We start from the raw sequence: 17,922 nt of genomic DNA, 5'->3' as shown, positions 1-17,922 counted from the left end.
GCCCGCAAGGGCCTTACTAGCTATTGCATGCCTTGAGTGAATGTGTCCGTGTAAGCGAAGAAGGTAGTCAAGATTAACGCCAAGGACAGTGACAGATTGTGTGATGGGGATGTAAGTGCGGGTGCCAGCAGTTCTGAGCTCGACAGGTAATGGAGGATCACGTTTCCTGTAGTTAAAATATGTAATGCTGGATTTAGCTGCATTGGATTTGATCCTCCATTTTTGTTCCCACATGGCTATCCTGTCGACCTCATTTTGTGTTTTGTGTGCGAGTGTATCTATATTGGCGTGAGTGATAAGTTGTGTAATGTCGTCTGCATAGGCTAGAGTGATGGAGTTAGTGTATAAAATGTAGAGGGCAGGGGAGAGGACAGATCCCTGGGGTACTCCAGCATTTAGTGTGAAGTAGTCAGAGTAACCGCCTTGGAATTTGATTCTCATAGTGCGGCCGTCTAGGAAGTTGCAGAAGAGTTTACGAGTAGTGAGAGGCAGGTTAAAGTTAGTGCAGAGTTTGTGTTTGAGCCCTTCATGCCAGTGTCAAAAGCTTTTTCAACGTCTTTTGCAACCAGGGCTGTCCTGTTTTTGTTTTGTGTTTATGTGGATGTAGTTGAGAATGATGTTAATGGCATCTTGTGTGGATCTGTGAGTTCTGAAGCCAAATTGGCCATCAGAAAGTAGAGAGTTGTGTTCCAGGTATCTGCGAAGGCGATAATTGATGAGTTTTTCAAAGAGTTTTCCTAAAGTTTCGAGGAGGCTAATAGGGCGATAGTTTCTAGGGTCAGAGTGATCTTTATTGGGTTTAAGAAGGAGGATAGCAGTAGCAGCTTTGAAGAGGGGAGGGAAGTATCCAGAGACGGCCAGAGGCACCAGGGGCCTTGGGAGGAAGGTGTCTGAGGAGAGTTTTAACGTCTGTGTTGGTGAAAGGAGTGTCAAGTTCTTGGGAGGAGGTAAGAGAGTCCAGATGGATGTGGCTGTCTGGTGTTGTTTCATGTGTGTATGTAGTGTTCCAGTGTTCTATGTTCTGAATGTGTTGGATAGCGTTAGAGTGGGATGGGTGAGGGTGGAAGATGTTCTCCCAGATGTGTTTGAAGATGTTAGTAGCAGTATGCGGGTCTGAGATGTGTGTTGTTGTGGGTGATGTTTGAATTTGTTGGTGGGAGTTGTGCCTTTGATTTTTTTGATAAAGTTCCAGAATGGTTTGGTGTTTTAGATACGTTTTTTGTCTGCTTGTAGTATGAGCTGTGACCAGTGATTGTTGTGGTCTTGGTCTAGACTGTGTAGAATGTTGTTTCTGAGGTAAGGGAGATCTAATCGGGCTTGATTAAATGTGTGTGTTGTAGAGTAAGCGGTTGTGGTAGCAGATAATTAGTCTTCTTGTTCTGATTGAGGGTTTGAAGGAATAACGAGTGGCGTTGGCTGCTTGTGTAATGGTGTCCTGGATGAGAGCAAGTTGAGTGTCAATGTCAGAGATGGGTTTGTTGTTGTAGTCATAGGTGAGGTTAGTATTATCTGTGTTGTTTGAAGGCATCCCAGTCAGCATTCTTGTAGGAGAAGGAAGGTGTGGCCGGGATGAGGATAGGGTTGGAGATGTGTAAGATGACTGGGATGTGATCAGAGCCTGTAATAGGGCCAGGTGATATGCAGTGTTGAAAGAGAGAGCTGGCTCGGTTTGCCAGAATGGTGTCGGGTTTGCCTTGGCCAGTGTGGTTGTAGAAGGTGTTGAAGGCTGGGCCGAGGTGAACTAGGTGTTTGTGGTTTGTGAAGTTGAGTAATTGGTGACCAAGTTGGTTGTTACTGGTGTGATGAAAGGCGGTGTGTTTGGCATTCATATCAGCTAGTAGGTGTGTTGGTGTAGTTGAAAACTAAGGAAAAATCGTGTATGTTGAGAATAGTGTTTGGACGAGCATAGGTGGTGAAAAAAGATGAAGGGTTCAAGGTGGGTGTGTATTCTGACTGCAAGACAATGTTGGTGAATAAAAGGGATTGGGAGAAATTCATGTTTTATGTTGGAATTGACAAGAATGGCAACCCCATCGTGGGGATCATAGGGGGACTGTAGTGCAGTATAACCATAATGACGGATACGTTGAGGGGCTTTGAGGCAGGTACTGTTTAGTAAAACAATATCTGGTTTCTCTGCTTCAAGGAGCTCGGCCAGTAGTGTCTAATTGTGAAGTAAGAACGTACATTGAACTGAATCACCTTAAACATGATTTAATGGTTTCGTCATACCAATTTAGTATCGGGGGAGTTCATATTTAAGCCCGTGATAGTGGTGCCATCGGTGGGTGTGTTTGTAGGTGTTACGGACCCGTTTCCTGGAGGGGGAGGAAGAGATGGATCTGTTTTTATGTTCTTTGGTCTGTATATCAGAAGTTGGGGCAGGTTTAGGGTTGAGTGGATTTCGTTTGGAGGAGGAGTTGGACCTGGATGAAGTCTTTGATGTGGCGGAAGAGGAGTGGGCGATGGTGGGTGCAGAGGAAGTGGAAGCTTTGGTAATGGAGGAAGTGGGTAAAGAGGTGGGGGAGTAGTAGAAGTAGTTAAGAGGGGTAGGGGAGGAGGGGTTTTGGTAGGAGGGGTAGATGTGAAGAGGGGTAGGGGCTGAGGGGTGTTGGTGGGAGTGAGGAGTGGTAGGGGAGGAGGAGAGCAGGAGGGTGTAGGAAGAGGGGGAGTGGGGGAGGTTGTAGGGGGTTTAGAAGAGAAGTAAGGAGGGATGATTAGAGAGGGAAGATTGTTAGCAGACAAGATTAGGTTAAGGACATGTGAGTAATCTGATTGGTAAGCTTGAGAGATTACCATCGCAGAGTGGGCAGCAGTGGCGAGTTGACAGTTTTGTAGTCTAGTGTGGGTGTAGGCGTAGATGTAGAGGTGTTTGTAGTCTGTGTGTTGGTGTTTGGTGTGTGTAGGGTAGAAGAGGTAGACCAGGTGCGTGGGGAGGCCCAGGCATTGGGGGTGGGGGAGGGCAGTTTGGTAGGGGAGGGAGGTACAGGGATGGGGTAGGGGAGGGAGGTACTGGGATGGGGTAGGGGAGGGAGGGAGGGAGGTTGGCTTGCTCTGAGGGAGGAGAGAATGTCTTTTCTAGAGGGGCAGGAATTTTCAACTGCAGTGTGTGACCTGTTAGAACATTTAAGGGGGAGGTTGCAGGTATTCCAGAAGTGGCCAGTTGCTGAACATCTGGAGCAGACTTGTGTAGATGTACATGTGTTTTTGTCGTCGACGAATTTGTAGTATTTAAGACATTGTGTGATTGGGTGGAAGTTCGGAGTGAAGAGAGTGTAGGAATGCGGATGGTCTTGGCAAAGATTCCTTGACTGAAGAGTGTAGAAGCGTCAGAAGGAGTAGAACAGCGTATTTTGAGAATGGTAGAGTTTTCGGGTCTGTAAATATCGTCAACAGAGAATTTGTTCTTAGTACTGATGTCTTTTATTAAGTCTTCTTTGTCTGTCATAGGCTGTCAGGAGAGAGTAGTCTACGTGTTTAGCAATGACTGCTTTTGGCACGGTGCTCAGGAGTCCAAATAATGGTGAAGCCTGCGTTGAGAAGTTTGTGTCTGGTATCGGTTGAGGTGTACGTTTCGTAGAGATGTTTGTCAAGGAGGAGTTTGAAGCCTGAGTTGGTTTTAAAGACTTTAAGTTGAGGTGCACCAGTGATCTGATATAATAATTTTCAGTACAGATAGTGGCATCAGGATTAGAGAAGGAATTGGATTTAGAAGAGGCAGAGGCAGGTGTGGGCGGTCGGGGGAGAGTGGAAAGGGGGTGGGAGGTGGAAGGCAACGAAGGCATCGTCTAATTACGAAAAGATGAAATTGGCGGTGACAATCGGCCAAAAAGTGAGAGTACTCAGCTAGGCAAGTACGTGTAAGTAGACACACGTACTTGCCTGGCGCAGGACACTGAGGAGGTGAACTCTAGCTTGGAGCACTATATATCCTGAGCGGCGGCGAGACTGGCTGTATGGCGTGCAGTCGACAGGCGTAGAGACTTCAGGCAGCAACAGGCTTCCTGCCCTTGGGTAGGCAACCACCGACGCACCAATCCTGATGGTGGAGAGGAAGACGAAGGTCCAGCAGGCACCACTCTAAGCGAAGTCTCTCCCAACACGGGGTAATTCGAGAGAGGCGAGATCGAGCACACAAGATTTTGGGCCCGTGCGAGGCAGGTCCAAGTTATATACCGACCTTAGCCACTGACCTCAGCTAGTCAGGTTCCAGGTCGCATCCACATAAAAAGGAAGAAGCACTGCATCAGACCTATTATCGCTTCTCGGCCTTTTGGCTAAGATCACCTGAGTCCTGCTTTTCATTGTGTAACATTAGTCATCTTTATGAACATGTAAAACCCATTGTAGCATTTTTCAAAAATAAAATCTGTTCTTATCAGCTTAAGTTAGGAGTACATAAGGTGTTCTTGCTTATGATGACCTGTACTTAGCTCAGTGGTGACCTGTACTTAGCCCAGTGGCGACCTGTACTTCGCTCTGTGAAGATCTGTCCAGTGTGTTCTCCGTGAATCTGCCTAAGATGTCCTCTCTTGAGCAACTCTACCAGCAGCTAAAAGAGGAGCTTAGGATTGCTAAGCTTGAAATACGGCGACTGACGGAGGAAAACAAGAGGATTCGAGGTAATCCTCCTGTTGTGAGTCCTCAGGTCAAGAGAGGAACCTGGTCAGTGGCCGGCCATTATGGATTAAGCTCAAAATCAAGAAGACTGTTGGAGTGGCAGAAACAACGAAGACCCAGAAGACTGCTGTGTGTTGTCTACTGGAAACGTCGCTATGAGTACCAAGGAATCATTGGCAGAGGAGAGTCGACATCCCTTGAAACATCAACGAAAACCATCGAAAACGTCTCTACGAACTCCACCAGTGAAGGTAAGAACATTGTTTTAGTTGGGGACAGTCAAGTGAAATTTATGGATAGGGCATTTTGTCTTAGGGACAGGAAGAGGAGGCAGAGGGTATGTTTTCCGGGGGCTGGGATGGGGGATATTGTTAGCCATCTGGACGACATCATGAAAGGTAATGGGAGCAATACTATTATCTGCCTCAGTGAGGGAGACAACGATGTTGGCAGACGTATGAGTGAAGACGTAATTAGCAGGTATAGGACAGCAATAGAGATAATTAGGAAGAAAGGTGGGAACCCTGTGATCTGTGGCATTTTGCCCAGGAGAGGAGTTGGAAATGAATGGTTGTCCAGGGCAACTGGTGTCAACTGCTGGCTGGACAAACACTGTAAGGAAAATGCAGTGACATTCATAGACAACTGGGACCTCTTCTATGGCAGAAATGACATGTATGCCAGGGATGGGGTTCACTTACCTAGGTTTGGGGTGGGAGCACTGGCTAACGCAGTGGAGGGAGCTGTTAGGTCTTTAAACTAGAAATATATAGTGGTATGGGTTTTCGTGGAAAATCAAGGTATTCTGAGTGTAGCGACAGTGTGAGTTTTAAGGAAACCAGGTATAGGAAGAATGAGGAAGAATTATTGATGAACATAGGAAAGCCAATGACATTAGGTGATAAGGAGAGTAACAAGCATAATGGAGGAACAGAAATCAGGAAGAAAAAAGAGAAGGGAGGGTTTCTGAAAATATATTATACTAACAGTCGTAGTGCGAGAAATAAGATGGACGAATTGAGATTAGTTGCAAGTGCGGGTAACATTGATGTTTTTGCCCTAACTGAGACGTGATTTAATAGGAAAAATAGGGACATGCCTGCTGAATCTCACATTCAGGGTTTTAAATTGTTCCAAGTAGACAGAAATATCGGAAAGGGGGGTGGGGTGGCACACTATGTCCGAGATCATTTAAATTGTTGCATAAAAACTGGTATGAAGTCCGAAACACATGCTGAGTCTGTGTAGAATTTTCAGAGGGGCATGAAAAATTGATTTTAGGTGTGATATACCGTCCCCCAAACTTGGAAAGAGACCAAGGAAGACTACTGTGGGAGGAAATTGTTAAGGCCACAAGGCACGACAACGCTGTAATTCTAGGAGATTTTAACTTTAATCCGATTGACTGGAATTTTTTGACAGGGAATTTAGAATCTAATGACTTTTTAAAAGTAGTGCAGGATTGTTTTTTGAAGCAGTTTGTGACAGAACCTACATGGGGTAATAACCTGCTTGACTTGGTTCTGGCAAACAAGGAATCACTTGTTAATAATTTAGAAATTTCAGAGGAACTTGGCACAAGTGACCACAAATCAATTACCTTTAGCATTGAATGGAAGTATGATATTAGGGATAACTCAGTAACAGTCCCAGATTTTCGCTTAGCAGATTACAATGGGCTTAGAGAAGATGAAAGTTAAGGCACTTGTGCAACATTTGGTTATCTTTATTGTAGAGGTTTCGCCATCCAGTGGCTTTATCAATACAGATTCTTGGACATAATTAGAAAACAGAAGAACCATATACAAAAGATGAGGTAATCAGTCCCTCAGCCTTGGAGGTGGAGTTTACAGCATAGTGTTTGTAGAGATTCTGAAGCACAGGTAAGGAAACTGGCGCAGATTACAATGGGCTTAGAGAACACTTATCTATTGACTGGGGTAACGAAGAGAGTTTTCTAAACACTATACATGCTGTCCAGAGAACATTTATCCCATATAAAGAAATTAGATCGATTAGAAATGACGCAAAATGGATGAATAATAGGCTCATATCTTTTAGGACAGAAAAAAGGAATTTATAGGCGCATCAAAAGAGGTGAGGGTCATCTTATGAATCATTATACTGACATTAAGAGGGACATTAAAAAGGGGATACGGAAAGCTAAACGGGTCTATGAAATTAAAGTTGCTAGGGAATCGAAAACTCACCTGAAAAGTTTCTTCCAGGTATATAGAACAAAAGTTAGAGATAAGATAGGTCCCCTTAAAGATAGCTCTGGGCATCTTACTGACAAGGAGAATGAAATGTGCTCTATTCTTAATAATTATTTTCTCTCAGTTTTCACTCAGGAGGACACTAACAATATCCCAGTAATAAATTTTTATAGTGGGCCTGAAGACGATAAATTATGCAGTATCATAGTCACTAGCGAAATGGTTATCAAACAGATAGACCGACTGAAGCAAAATAAATCCCCGGGCCCTGATGAACTTTTTTCTAGGGTTCTTAAAGAGTGTAAAATAGAACTTTGTGAACCATTGACTAATATTTTTAATATTTCTCTTTAAACAGGTGTAGTGTCTGATATGTGGAAGATGGCTAATGTAATTCCTATTTTTAAAGCAGGGGACAAGTCGTTACCGTCAAATTACCGCCCAATAAGCCTAACCTCAATTGTGGGCAAGTTACTAGTCAATTATAACTGATAATATAAGATGCCATCTGGATAAGCATAATCTGATTAATGATACTCAGCATGGATTCACTAGGGGCCGTTACTGCCTAACTAATTTATTGACGTTCTTCAGTAAAGCTTTTGAGGCCGTTGATCATGATAAAGAATTCAATATTGTTTACTTAAATTTTAGTAAGGCTTTTGATAGAGTACCACACCAGAGACTGTTAAAAAAAAGTGGCAGCTCATGGCATTGGGGGAAAAGTGCTCTCGTGGATCGAGTCATGGCTCACTAATAGGAAGCAGAGAGTATGCTTAAATGGGGTTAAATCCGAGTGGGGATCTGTAACAAGTGGCGTTCTGCAGGGATCAATTTTAGGCCCGTTGTTGTTTATAATATATGTCAATGACCTTGATGAGGGTATTACTAGTGATATGAGCAAATTCGCCAATGACACGAAGATAGGTAGGATAATTGATTCAAACGTAGATGTTAGGGAACTAAAGAAGGATTTAGACAAACTCTATTCTTGGTCAGAAAAGTGGCAGATGCAGTTCAATGTAGATAAATGCAAGGTTCTGAAGCTCGGGAGTGTCCATAACCCTAGCACTTATAAGTTAAATGATGTAGAACTTAGCCATACAGATTGCGAAAAGGGCTTGGGGGTTATGGTGAGCAGCAACCTTAAACCAAGACAGCAATGTCTAAGCGTACGTAATAAGGCAAATAGATTACTGGGATTTATATCAAGTGTAAGCAACAGAAGTCCAGAGGTTATACTGCAGTTTTATACATCATTAGTAAGGCCACACCTAGATTATGCAGGTCAATTCTGGTCTCCATATTACAGAATGGACATAAATTCGTTAGAAAACATTCAGCGTAGAATGACTAAATTAATACATAGCATTAGAAATCTTCCTTATGAAGAAAGATTGAAGACTCTTAAGTTACATTCACTTGTTAGACGAAGAATGAGGGGAGACATGATCGAAGTGTATAAGTGGAAGATGGGTGTTAATAAAGGGAATATAAATAAAGTCTTGAGGATATCTCTCCTAGAGAGAACCCGCAGTAATGGATTTAAATTAGATAAGCTTAGATTTAGAAAGGATGTAGGAAAGTATTGGTTTGGAAATAGGATAGTTGATGAGTGGAACAGTCTACCTAGTTGGGTTATTGAGGCTAGGACTTTGGGTAGTTTCAAATTTAGGTTAGATAAATACATGAGTGAGAGGGTTTGGATTTGAGTGGGAGTTGCATATGAGAGTGGATATAGTTATCAGACCTTATTTCTTGGGTGGCATTGAAAATTGGGTTGGGTAAATATTTTGTTAGTGGGATGGATTGTAAAGGAACTGCCGAGTATGGGCCAACAGGCCTGCTGCAGTGTTCCTCCTTTCTTATGTTCTTATGAGATGCACCAGTTGAACTGACCAGAAGAGTGCTTGAGCAGCATACGTCGCATCACTGTAGAAACCTTTCTCCCTCGGGAGCCAGACTGGTCATCGCAAGATTGAGACCCGTGCCAGGACTACGGTTTTGGCGAACATTATACATACATACATCCATACATCAGACTTATTAACACAAGCTACTCAGGTCCAACTCACACCCACCTACACCTACCCATGTATGTATATAACCTAATTTTAAAACTACACAAAGTTGTAGCTTCTATGACGTTACTCGGGAGTTTTTCACTCAGCCACAACTCTATTACCAAACCAGTGCTTTCCTACATCCTTCCTAAATCTAAATTTTTCCAACTTGAAATCATTGCTGCGAGTCCTATCTTGGCTAGATATTTTTACACGTTATTTTCTTTCTCTATTTATTCCTGTTTTCCATTTACACCTCAGTCATATCCTCCCTAATTCTACGCCTTTCTAGAGAGTGCAGATTCTGGGCCCTCAGTCTACCCTCATAGGAAAGATTTCCGATACATGCTATCAACTTCATCTTCCTTTGTACGTTTTCCAGTGCATTTAAATCCATTCTGTAATACGGTGACCAGAACTGTGCAGCATAATCTAAATGAGGCCTAACCAAGGATATATAGAGTTGAAGAACAACCTGAGTACTCCTGTTATTTATACTGCTTGATATGATGCCAAGAATTCTGTTAGCTATATTGCGAACACTTAAGCACTGTTGCATTGGTTTCAGATTACTAACCAGAACTCCTAAATCTTTCTCGCAATCAGTAATACTAATATCTACATTATTTAGTTTATATGTGGCATGGCTATTTCCCGTGTCCAACACTTAGAACTTTGTATTTGTCTATATTAAACTTCATCTGCCACTTCTCCGACCACTGCATCAGTCTACCCAAATCTTCCTGGAGTGCTCTAATGTCCTTGTCAGAATGAATTCGACGGCCTATTTTGGTGTCATCTGCAAACTTGCTTAGGTCGCTATTTATTCCCACATATATTCCCAATACTGACCCCTGCGGAACACCGCTAGTGACACGCCCTGACTCTGATTTCTCCCCATTTATGGAAAAACTCTATTGCCTATTTGTCAACCCCGCCTCCGTCCAGGAAAAAAATTTCTCCAATTCTGAATGCCTTAATTTTTCTCAGTAGTCTCTGATGTGGGACTCTACCAAAAGCCTTACTGAAGTCCATTTACACAATATCATATTCATTACCATGATCTACCTCCTCAAATACCTTAGCGAAAATAGTTCGTATATTCGTAAGGCTGGGACGCCCCTTTGTAAAACCGTGTTGAGATTCATTAATCAAATGCCTTTCCAGATGTCTACGATTTGCCTCTGCAAATATTGATTCCATAAATTTTCCGACTATGGAGGTTAGGCTTATTGGTCTCTAGTTTGAAGCTAAGGACCTGTTTCCACTTGTCTGGCATTATGCCATTTTGTCGTGATATGTTGGAAAAATTAGCCAAAGGTTTGCTAAGTTCCTCTTTACATTGCTTTAAAACACTTGCCTATAGTTCATCAGGTCCTGGGGATTTGTTTGGTTTTAATTTATTCATCTGAGGACCATGTCACTTGTAACCCTAATCGTGCATAGTTTATTTTCGTCTTGTTTTACAAATATTGTTATTTCTGGAGTTTCGCATGTATCTTGCTGTATAAAAACTGAGGTGAAGTGTTAAAAATTCTACACATTTCCTTTTCACTGTCGGTGAGCTGACCCGATTAACTTTTGAGTGGGCCTATCTTGTCCCTAATCTTTTTTTTTTTTTTTTTTTTTTCAACAAGTCGGTCGTCTCCCACCGAGGCAGGGTGACCCAAAAAAGAAAGAAAATCCCCAAAAAGAAAATACTTTCATCATCATTCAACACTTTCACCACACGCACACATTATCACTGCTTTTGCAGAGGTGCTCAGAATACAACAGTTTAGAAGCATATACATATAAAGATACACAACATATCCCTCCAAACTGCCAATATCCCAAACCCCTCCTTTAAAGTGCAGGCATTGTACTTCCCATTTCCAGGACTCAAGTCCGACTATATGAAAATAACCGGTTTCCCTGAATCCCTTCACTAAATATTTCCCTGCTCACACTCCAACAGATCGTCAGGTCCCAAGTATCATTCGTCTCCATTCACTTCTATCTAACATGCTCATGCACGCTTGCTGGAAGTCCAAGCCCCTCGCCCACAAAATCTCCTTTACCCCCTCTTTCCAACCCTTTCGAGGACGACCCCTACCCCTCTTTCCTTCCCCTATAGATTTATATGCTTTCCATGTCATTCTACTTTGATCCATTCTCTCTAAATGACCAAACCACCTCAACAACCCCTCTTCTGCCCTCTGACTAATGCTTTTATTAACTCCACACCTTCTCCTAATTTCCACACTTCGAATTTTCTGCATAATATTTACACCACACATTGCCCTTAGACAGGACATCTCCACTGCCTCCAACCGTCTCCTCGCTGCTGCATTTACCACCCAAGCTTCACATACATATAAGAGTGTTGGTACTACTATACTTTCATACATTCCCTTCTTTGCCTCCATAGATAACGTTTTTTGACTCCACATATACCTCAACGCACCACTCACCTTTTTTCCGTCATCAATTCTATGATTAACCTCATCCTTCATATCCATCCGCCGACACGTCAACTCCCAAGTATCTGAAAACATTCACTTCTTCCATACTCCTCCTCCCCAATTTGATATCCAATTTTTCTTTATCTAAATCATTTGATACCCTCATCACCTTACTCTTTTCTATGTTCACTTTCAACTTTCTACCTTTACACACATTCTCAAACTCATCCACTAACCTTTGCAATTTTTCTTTAGAATCTCCCATAAGCACAGTATCATCTGCAAAAAGTAACTGTGTCAATTTCCATTTTGAATTTGATTCCCCATAATTTAATCCCACCCCTCTCCCGAACACCCTAGCATTTACTTCTTTTACAACCCCATCTATAAATATATTAAACAACCATGGTGACATTACACATCCCTGTCTAAGACCTACTTTTACCGGGAAGTATTCTCCCTCTCTTCTACACACCCTAACCTGAGCCTCACTATCCTCATGAAAGCTCTTTACAGCATTTAGTAACTTACCACCTATTCCATAAACTTGCAATATCTGCCACATTGCTCCTCTATCCACTCTATCATATGCCTTTTCTAAATCCATAAATGCAATAAAAACTTCCCTACCTTTATCCAAATACTGTTCACATATATGCTTCAATGTAAACACTTGATCTACACATCCCCTACCCACTCTGAAGCCTCCTTGCTCATCCGCAATTCTACATTCTGTCTTACCTCTAATTCTTTCAATTATAACTCTACCGTATACTTTTCCTGGTATACTCAGTAAACTTATTCCTCTATAATTTTTACAATCTCTTTTGTCCCCTTTCCCTTTATATAAAGGGACTATACATGCTCTCCGCCAATCCCTAGGTACCTTCCCCTCTTCCATACATTTATTAAACAAAAGTACTAACCACTCCAACACTATATCCCCCCCTGCTTTTAACATTTCTGTCATGATCCCATCAGTTCCAGCTGCTTTACCCCCTTTCATTCTACGTAATGCCTCACGTACCTCCACCACACTTACATTCTGCTCTTCACTCCTAAAAGATGGTATACCTCCCTGGCCAGTGCATGAAATTACCGCCTCCCTTTCTTCCTCAACATTTAAAAGTTCCTCAAAATATTCTCGCCATCTACCTAATACCTCCCTCTCCCCATCTACTAACTCCCCTACTCTGTTTTTAATGGACAAATCCATACTTTCCCTAGGCTTTCTTAACTTGTTTAACTCACTCCAAAATTTTTTCTTATTTTCATTAAAATTTCTTGACAGTGCCTCTCCCACTCTTTCATCTGCTCTCCTTTTGCACTCTCTCACCCCTCTCTTCACCTTTCTTTTACTCTCCATATGCTCTGCTCTTCTTATAACACTTCTGCTTTGTAAAAACCTCTCGTAAGCTACCTTTTTCTCTTTTATCACACCCTTTACTTCATCATTCCACCAATCACTCCTCTTTCCTCCTGCCCCCACCCTCCTATAACCACAAACTTCTGCCCCACATTCTAATACTGTATTTTTAAAACTATTCCAACCCTCTTCAACCCCCCCACTACTCATCTTTGCACTAGCCCACCTTTCTGCCAATAGTCGCTTATATCTCGCCCGAACTTCCTCCTCCCTTAGTTTATACACTTTCACCTCCCTCTTACTTGTTGTTGCCACCTTCCTCTTTTCCCATCTACCTCTTACTCTAACTGTAGCTACAACTAAATAATGATCTGACATATTAGTTGCCCCTCTATAAACATGTACATCCTGGAGCCTACCCATCAACCTTTTATCCACCAATACATAATCTAACAAACTACTTTCATTACGTGCTACATCATACCTTGTATATTTATTTATCCTCTTTTTCATAAAATATGTATTACTTATTACCAAATTTCTTTCTACACATAGATCAATTAAAGGCTCCCCATTTACATTTACCCCTGGCACCCCAAATTTACCTACTACTCCCTCCATAACATTTTTACCCACTTTAGCATTGAAATCCCCAACCACCATTACTCTCACACTTGGTTTAAAACTCCCCACGCATTCACTCAACATTTCCCAAAATCTCTCTCTCTCCTCTACACTTCTTTCTTCTCCAGGTGCATACACGCTTACTATAACCCACTTTTCACATCCAATCTTTATTTTACTCCACATAATCCTTGAATTTATGCATTTGTAGTCCCTCTTTTCCTGCCATAGCTTATCCTTCAACATTATTGCTACTCCTTCTTTAGCTCTAACTCTATTTGAAACCCCTGACCTAATCCCATTTATTCCTCTCCATTGAAACTCTCCCACCCCCTTCAGCTTTGTTTCACTTAAAGCCAGGACATCCAGTTTCTTATCATTCATAACATCCACAATCATCTCTTTCTTATCATTTGCACAACATCCACGCACATTCAGACTTCCCACTTTGACAATTTTCTTCTTCTTATTCTTTTTAGTAATCTTTACAGGAAAAGGGGTTACTAGCCCACTGTTCCCGGCATTTTAGTTGACTTTTACAACACGCATGGCTTACGGAGGAAAGATTCTTATTCCACTTCCCCATGGATATAAAAGGAAAAGTAATAAGACCAAGAACTATTAAGATAAAATCAAAGAAAACTCAGATGAGTGTGTACAAATAAACGTGTACATGTATGTGTAGTGTGACCTAAGTGTAAGTAGAAGTAGCAAGACGTACCTGTAATCTTGCATATTTATGAGACAGACAAAAGACACCAGCAATCCTACCATCATGTAAAACAATTACAGGCTTTCGTTTTACACTCACTTGGCAGGACGGTAGTACCTCCCTGGGTGGTTGCTGTCTACCAACCTACTACCTATAATCTACCTAATCTTACTTCTATATAATTGAAAGAATCCGTTTGAGTTAGTCTTCGTTTACCTGATGACTTTAACCTCAATCTCTCTTTGCTTGAATTATTCCCTTTTTTATTTCTCTTTTTAACTGAATATATTGATTTCCTAACTGCCAGTCTCCTCTTATGACTCGCCTATACATGCATTTCTTTTGGCCAATGAGATGTTTTAATATAATGTTTATCCAATTAGGATCATCCCAAATGGATGAACAATAGATTAAAACATCTCATTAGGCTCATCCCAAATGGATAAACAATAGATTAAAACATCTCATTGGTCAAAAGAGAGGCATATATAGGCGTATCCAAAGACGGGATGGGCAGTTAAGAAATCAATATATACAATTAAAGAGAAAAAAAAGAATAAAAGCAAAAAGGGATTGACGCTAAGGTCACAAGGGATTCGAAGACTAACCCAAAAGGGTTCTTTCAGGTATACAGAAGTAAGACTAGGGACAATGTAGGCCCACTTAAGAGTAAATTAGGTCAGATCACTGACAGTGATAAGGATATGCGTGAAATTTTCAATATTTACTTCCTCTCAGTTTTTATCCAGGAAAATACTAGAGAAATTCCAGAAATAATAGATTATGTAGAACAGGACGATAATAAACTATGCACGATTGCGGTAACTAGCGACACGGTCCTCAGACAAATAGAGAAATTAAAATCTAACAAATCCCTAGGCCCTGATGAACTGTTTGCAAGGGTGTTAAAGGAATGCAAGGAAGAACTTAGTATACCTTAGGCTAATCTTTGCAACATATCACTACAAACTAACATAGTGCCTGATAAATGGAAAATGACAAATGTAATACCTATTTACAAGGCAGGTGACAGGTCCTTAGCATCGAACAATAGACCAATAAGCCTTACCTCCATAGTGGGAAAATTTATGGAATCAATTATTTCCAAAGCAATTCATAGCCATCTTGAAAGGCATAAATTTATTAATGAATCTCAGCACGGTTTTACGAAGGGGCGTTCTTGTCTTACGCATTTACTAACTTTCTTCACTAAGGTATTTGAGGAGGTAGATCATGGTACCGAATATGACATTGTGTATATTGACTTCAGTAAGGCTTTCCATAGAGATCCACATCAGAGGCTGTTGAGGAAACCTAAGGCACACGGAATGGGAGAAATTTTTTCCTGGGTAGAGGCATCGTTGACAAGTAGGCAGCAAAGAGTTTGCATAAATGGGGAGAAATCAGAATGAGGGCTCGTCACGAGCGGTGTTCCACAGGGGTCAGTGGTGGGCCCCTTGTTCACAATCTATATAAGACATAGATGAGGGAATAAATAGCGACATAAGCAAATTTGCTGATAACACCAAAACAGCCCGTCCAATTCATTCTAATGAGGATATTAGAGCACTCCAGGATGGTTTGAATAGACTGATGCAGTGGTTGGAGAAGTGGCAGATGCAGTTCAATATAGACAAATGTAAAGTTCTAAATGTTGAACAGGAAAATAACCATGCCTCATATAAACTAAATGTAGATCTTAATATTACGGTTTGTGAAAAGGATTTAAGAGTTTTGGTTAGCAGTAATCTGAAACCAAGACAACAGTGCATAAGTGTTTGCAATAAAGCTAACAGAATCCTTGGCTTCATAGCAAGAAGTATAAATAATAGAAGTCTTCAGGTTGTTCTTCAACTCTATATATCTTTGGTTAGGCCTCATTTAGATTATGCTGCGCAGTTTTGGTTACTGTATTACAGAATGGATATAAATGTACTGGAAAATGTACAAAGGAGGATGACAAAGTTGATCCCGTGTATCAGAAATCTTCCCTTTGAGGATAGAATGAGAGCCCTGAATATGTACTCTCTATAAAGGCGCAGAATTAGGGGGGATACGATTGAGGAGTATAAATGGAAAACAGGAATTAATAAAGGGAATGTAAATAGCGTGCTAAGAACATCTAGCCTAGACAAGACTCGCAGCAATGGCTTTAAACTGGAGAAATTCAGATTCAGGAAGGCTGTAGGAAAGCACTGGTTTGGTAATAGAGTTGTGGATGAGTGGAACAAACTCCCGAGTAACGTCATAGAAGCTAAGACGTTTTGTCGTTTTAAAAATAGGTTGGATAAATACATGAGTGGGTGTGACTTGAACATGACAAGCTTGCGCTGCAAGGTCGGATGCCGTGCTCCTCCGTTAAGTGACGTATTTGACCTCACTGGGTCAAGGCAGTGGCTTAAACCAGTGGGGGAATTGGACCTGCCTCGCACGGGCCAGTAGACCTAATGCAGTGTTCCTTCTTTCTTATGTTCTTATCTAATTTCCCTACTCGGAACATAAGTTATCTGAGCAGCTAGAACTATGCTCTGGAAAATATCAAATTGTCAACCATCACCCCCTATCTGACTCATAGTCGGGTCAATCGAGTTCCGCCCACCGAGGTAATTTCTCAGTCCTATGAAATCAGCCAAGTGAAAGTCAGGGACAGAGACTTGATTGCAGTTATTTGGGTAATTCCATGATATATTAAAACTGTGTGATTTGTGATCACTTTCCCCATGCTCATCATTAATGTCAAGATTATTTAGCGATTGCCTTCCAGCAAGAACCAAGTCTAGCAGGTTATTTCTTTAGTTGGTTCTGTAACAAACTGTTTTAAAAAACGATCTTGAATCGTATCAAGAAAGTCGCTTGACTCGAAATATCCTGTAAAATTGCTCCAGTCAATTTGTCTCAAGTTAAAATCTCCCATTAACTCAACATTTAGGTATGTAGACGCTTTGCGAATTTCGTCCCATAGAAGTTTAATGCACTCCCTATCAAGGTTTGGGGTCCTGTAAATCACACCCAAGACTAGTTTTTCATGGCCTTCGAGAAGCTGTATCCACACAGATTAATTGGCCGACGCTTCTAATTTTGTCTTGTCTAATGCAACAATTTAAATTATCTCTGATATACATCGCCACTCCACCACCCTTCCTGTTGATTCTAGCAGTGTAGAATAATTTATAGTTATAATTTAAAGCCTTGTATGTAGCACTCAGACGGAATTTCTCAATCTTTCAGATTGAACCAGGAGTAACTGCTGCTTTAACACAGTTAAGGTATGAACAGATGTCTTCTTGGAGGGGCCAGGCCGAGGTTTGGCAGACAGTAACTGTACACCACCTCCAGCCTTGAAACGTTGCACCCAGTTCCTCACTGAACGCTCAAACTCGCTAATATTCTCCACTATTTCTTTCGTCTGGTCGCCTGCTTTGTGAAACCTTATGATTTAAGCTATAGTTTCAGGTGTTAAAGACTTCATTTTACCTAAAATCAAAGATGTATAGCCCTAAAACCAAAGGGAATACTGGAGAAAAGATGGGACGGATAAGAGACAATAGTGTAACGCTTCCTCTCACCACATGTGAATTATCAAAAACTTAAATAAATATAAAACAATTTTGTAAAGGATTGTAGAAAATTTGTACCAGAATATAAAAGGAAAACTAAAAAAAAATAGTATTTCTTTAGCCTTTAAATTTAACGAGGATACTTTTAAATTTTACCAACATTTTTCTTTAGTCTAAGGTTTTCTTTTATAACTCGAGATCGACTTAATTTATCGGTTTCAAATTATCAACAATGGTGTGTTGTTGCTATGGCAAGATGCATGGGAAAATTTGTGTGGCTGCTGTATGAACAGTGTTGGTTGGTATTATTAATGAAGTAT

At 41.2% G+C, this 17,922-nt stretch overlaps 1 long non-coding RNA gene across 2 annotated transcripts in view; it reads left to right on the top strand.

The window, feature by feature from the left end:
• The window catches only part of LOC128693303 (uncharacterized), a 54,828-nt gene extending 37,138 nt beyond the window's left edge, over positions 1–17,690 (top strand). For both annotated transcript variants that reach the window (XR_008407698.2, XR_008407699.2), the window contains exon 3: positions 17,274–17,690. This is a non-coding gene — a long non-coding RNA (uncharacterized lncRNA). The remainder of the gene's footprint in view (positions 1–17,273) is intronic.
• The last annotated feature ends 232 nt before the right edge of the window (positions 17,691–17,922 follow it).

Source organism: Cherax quadricarinatus, chromosome 28, assembly GCF_038502225.1.
Source record: "Cherax quadricarinatus isolate ZL_2023a chromosome 28, ASM3850222v1, whole genome shotgun sequence".
NCBI lineage: Eukaryota > Metazoa > Arthropoda > Malacostraca > Decapoda > Parastacidae > Cherax > Cherax quadricarinatus.
Note: the sequence above shows the minus strand (reverse complement) of the source record. Positions and strands in the feature narration are given on the sequence as shown.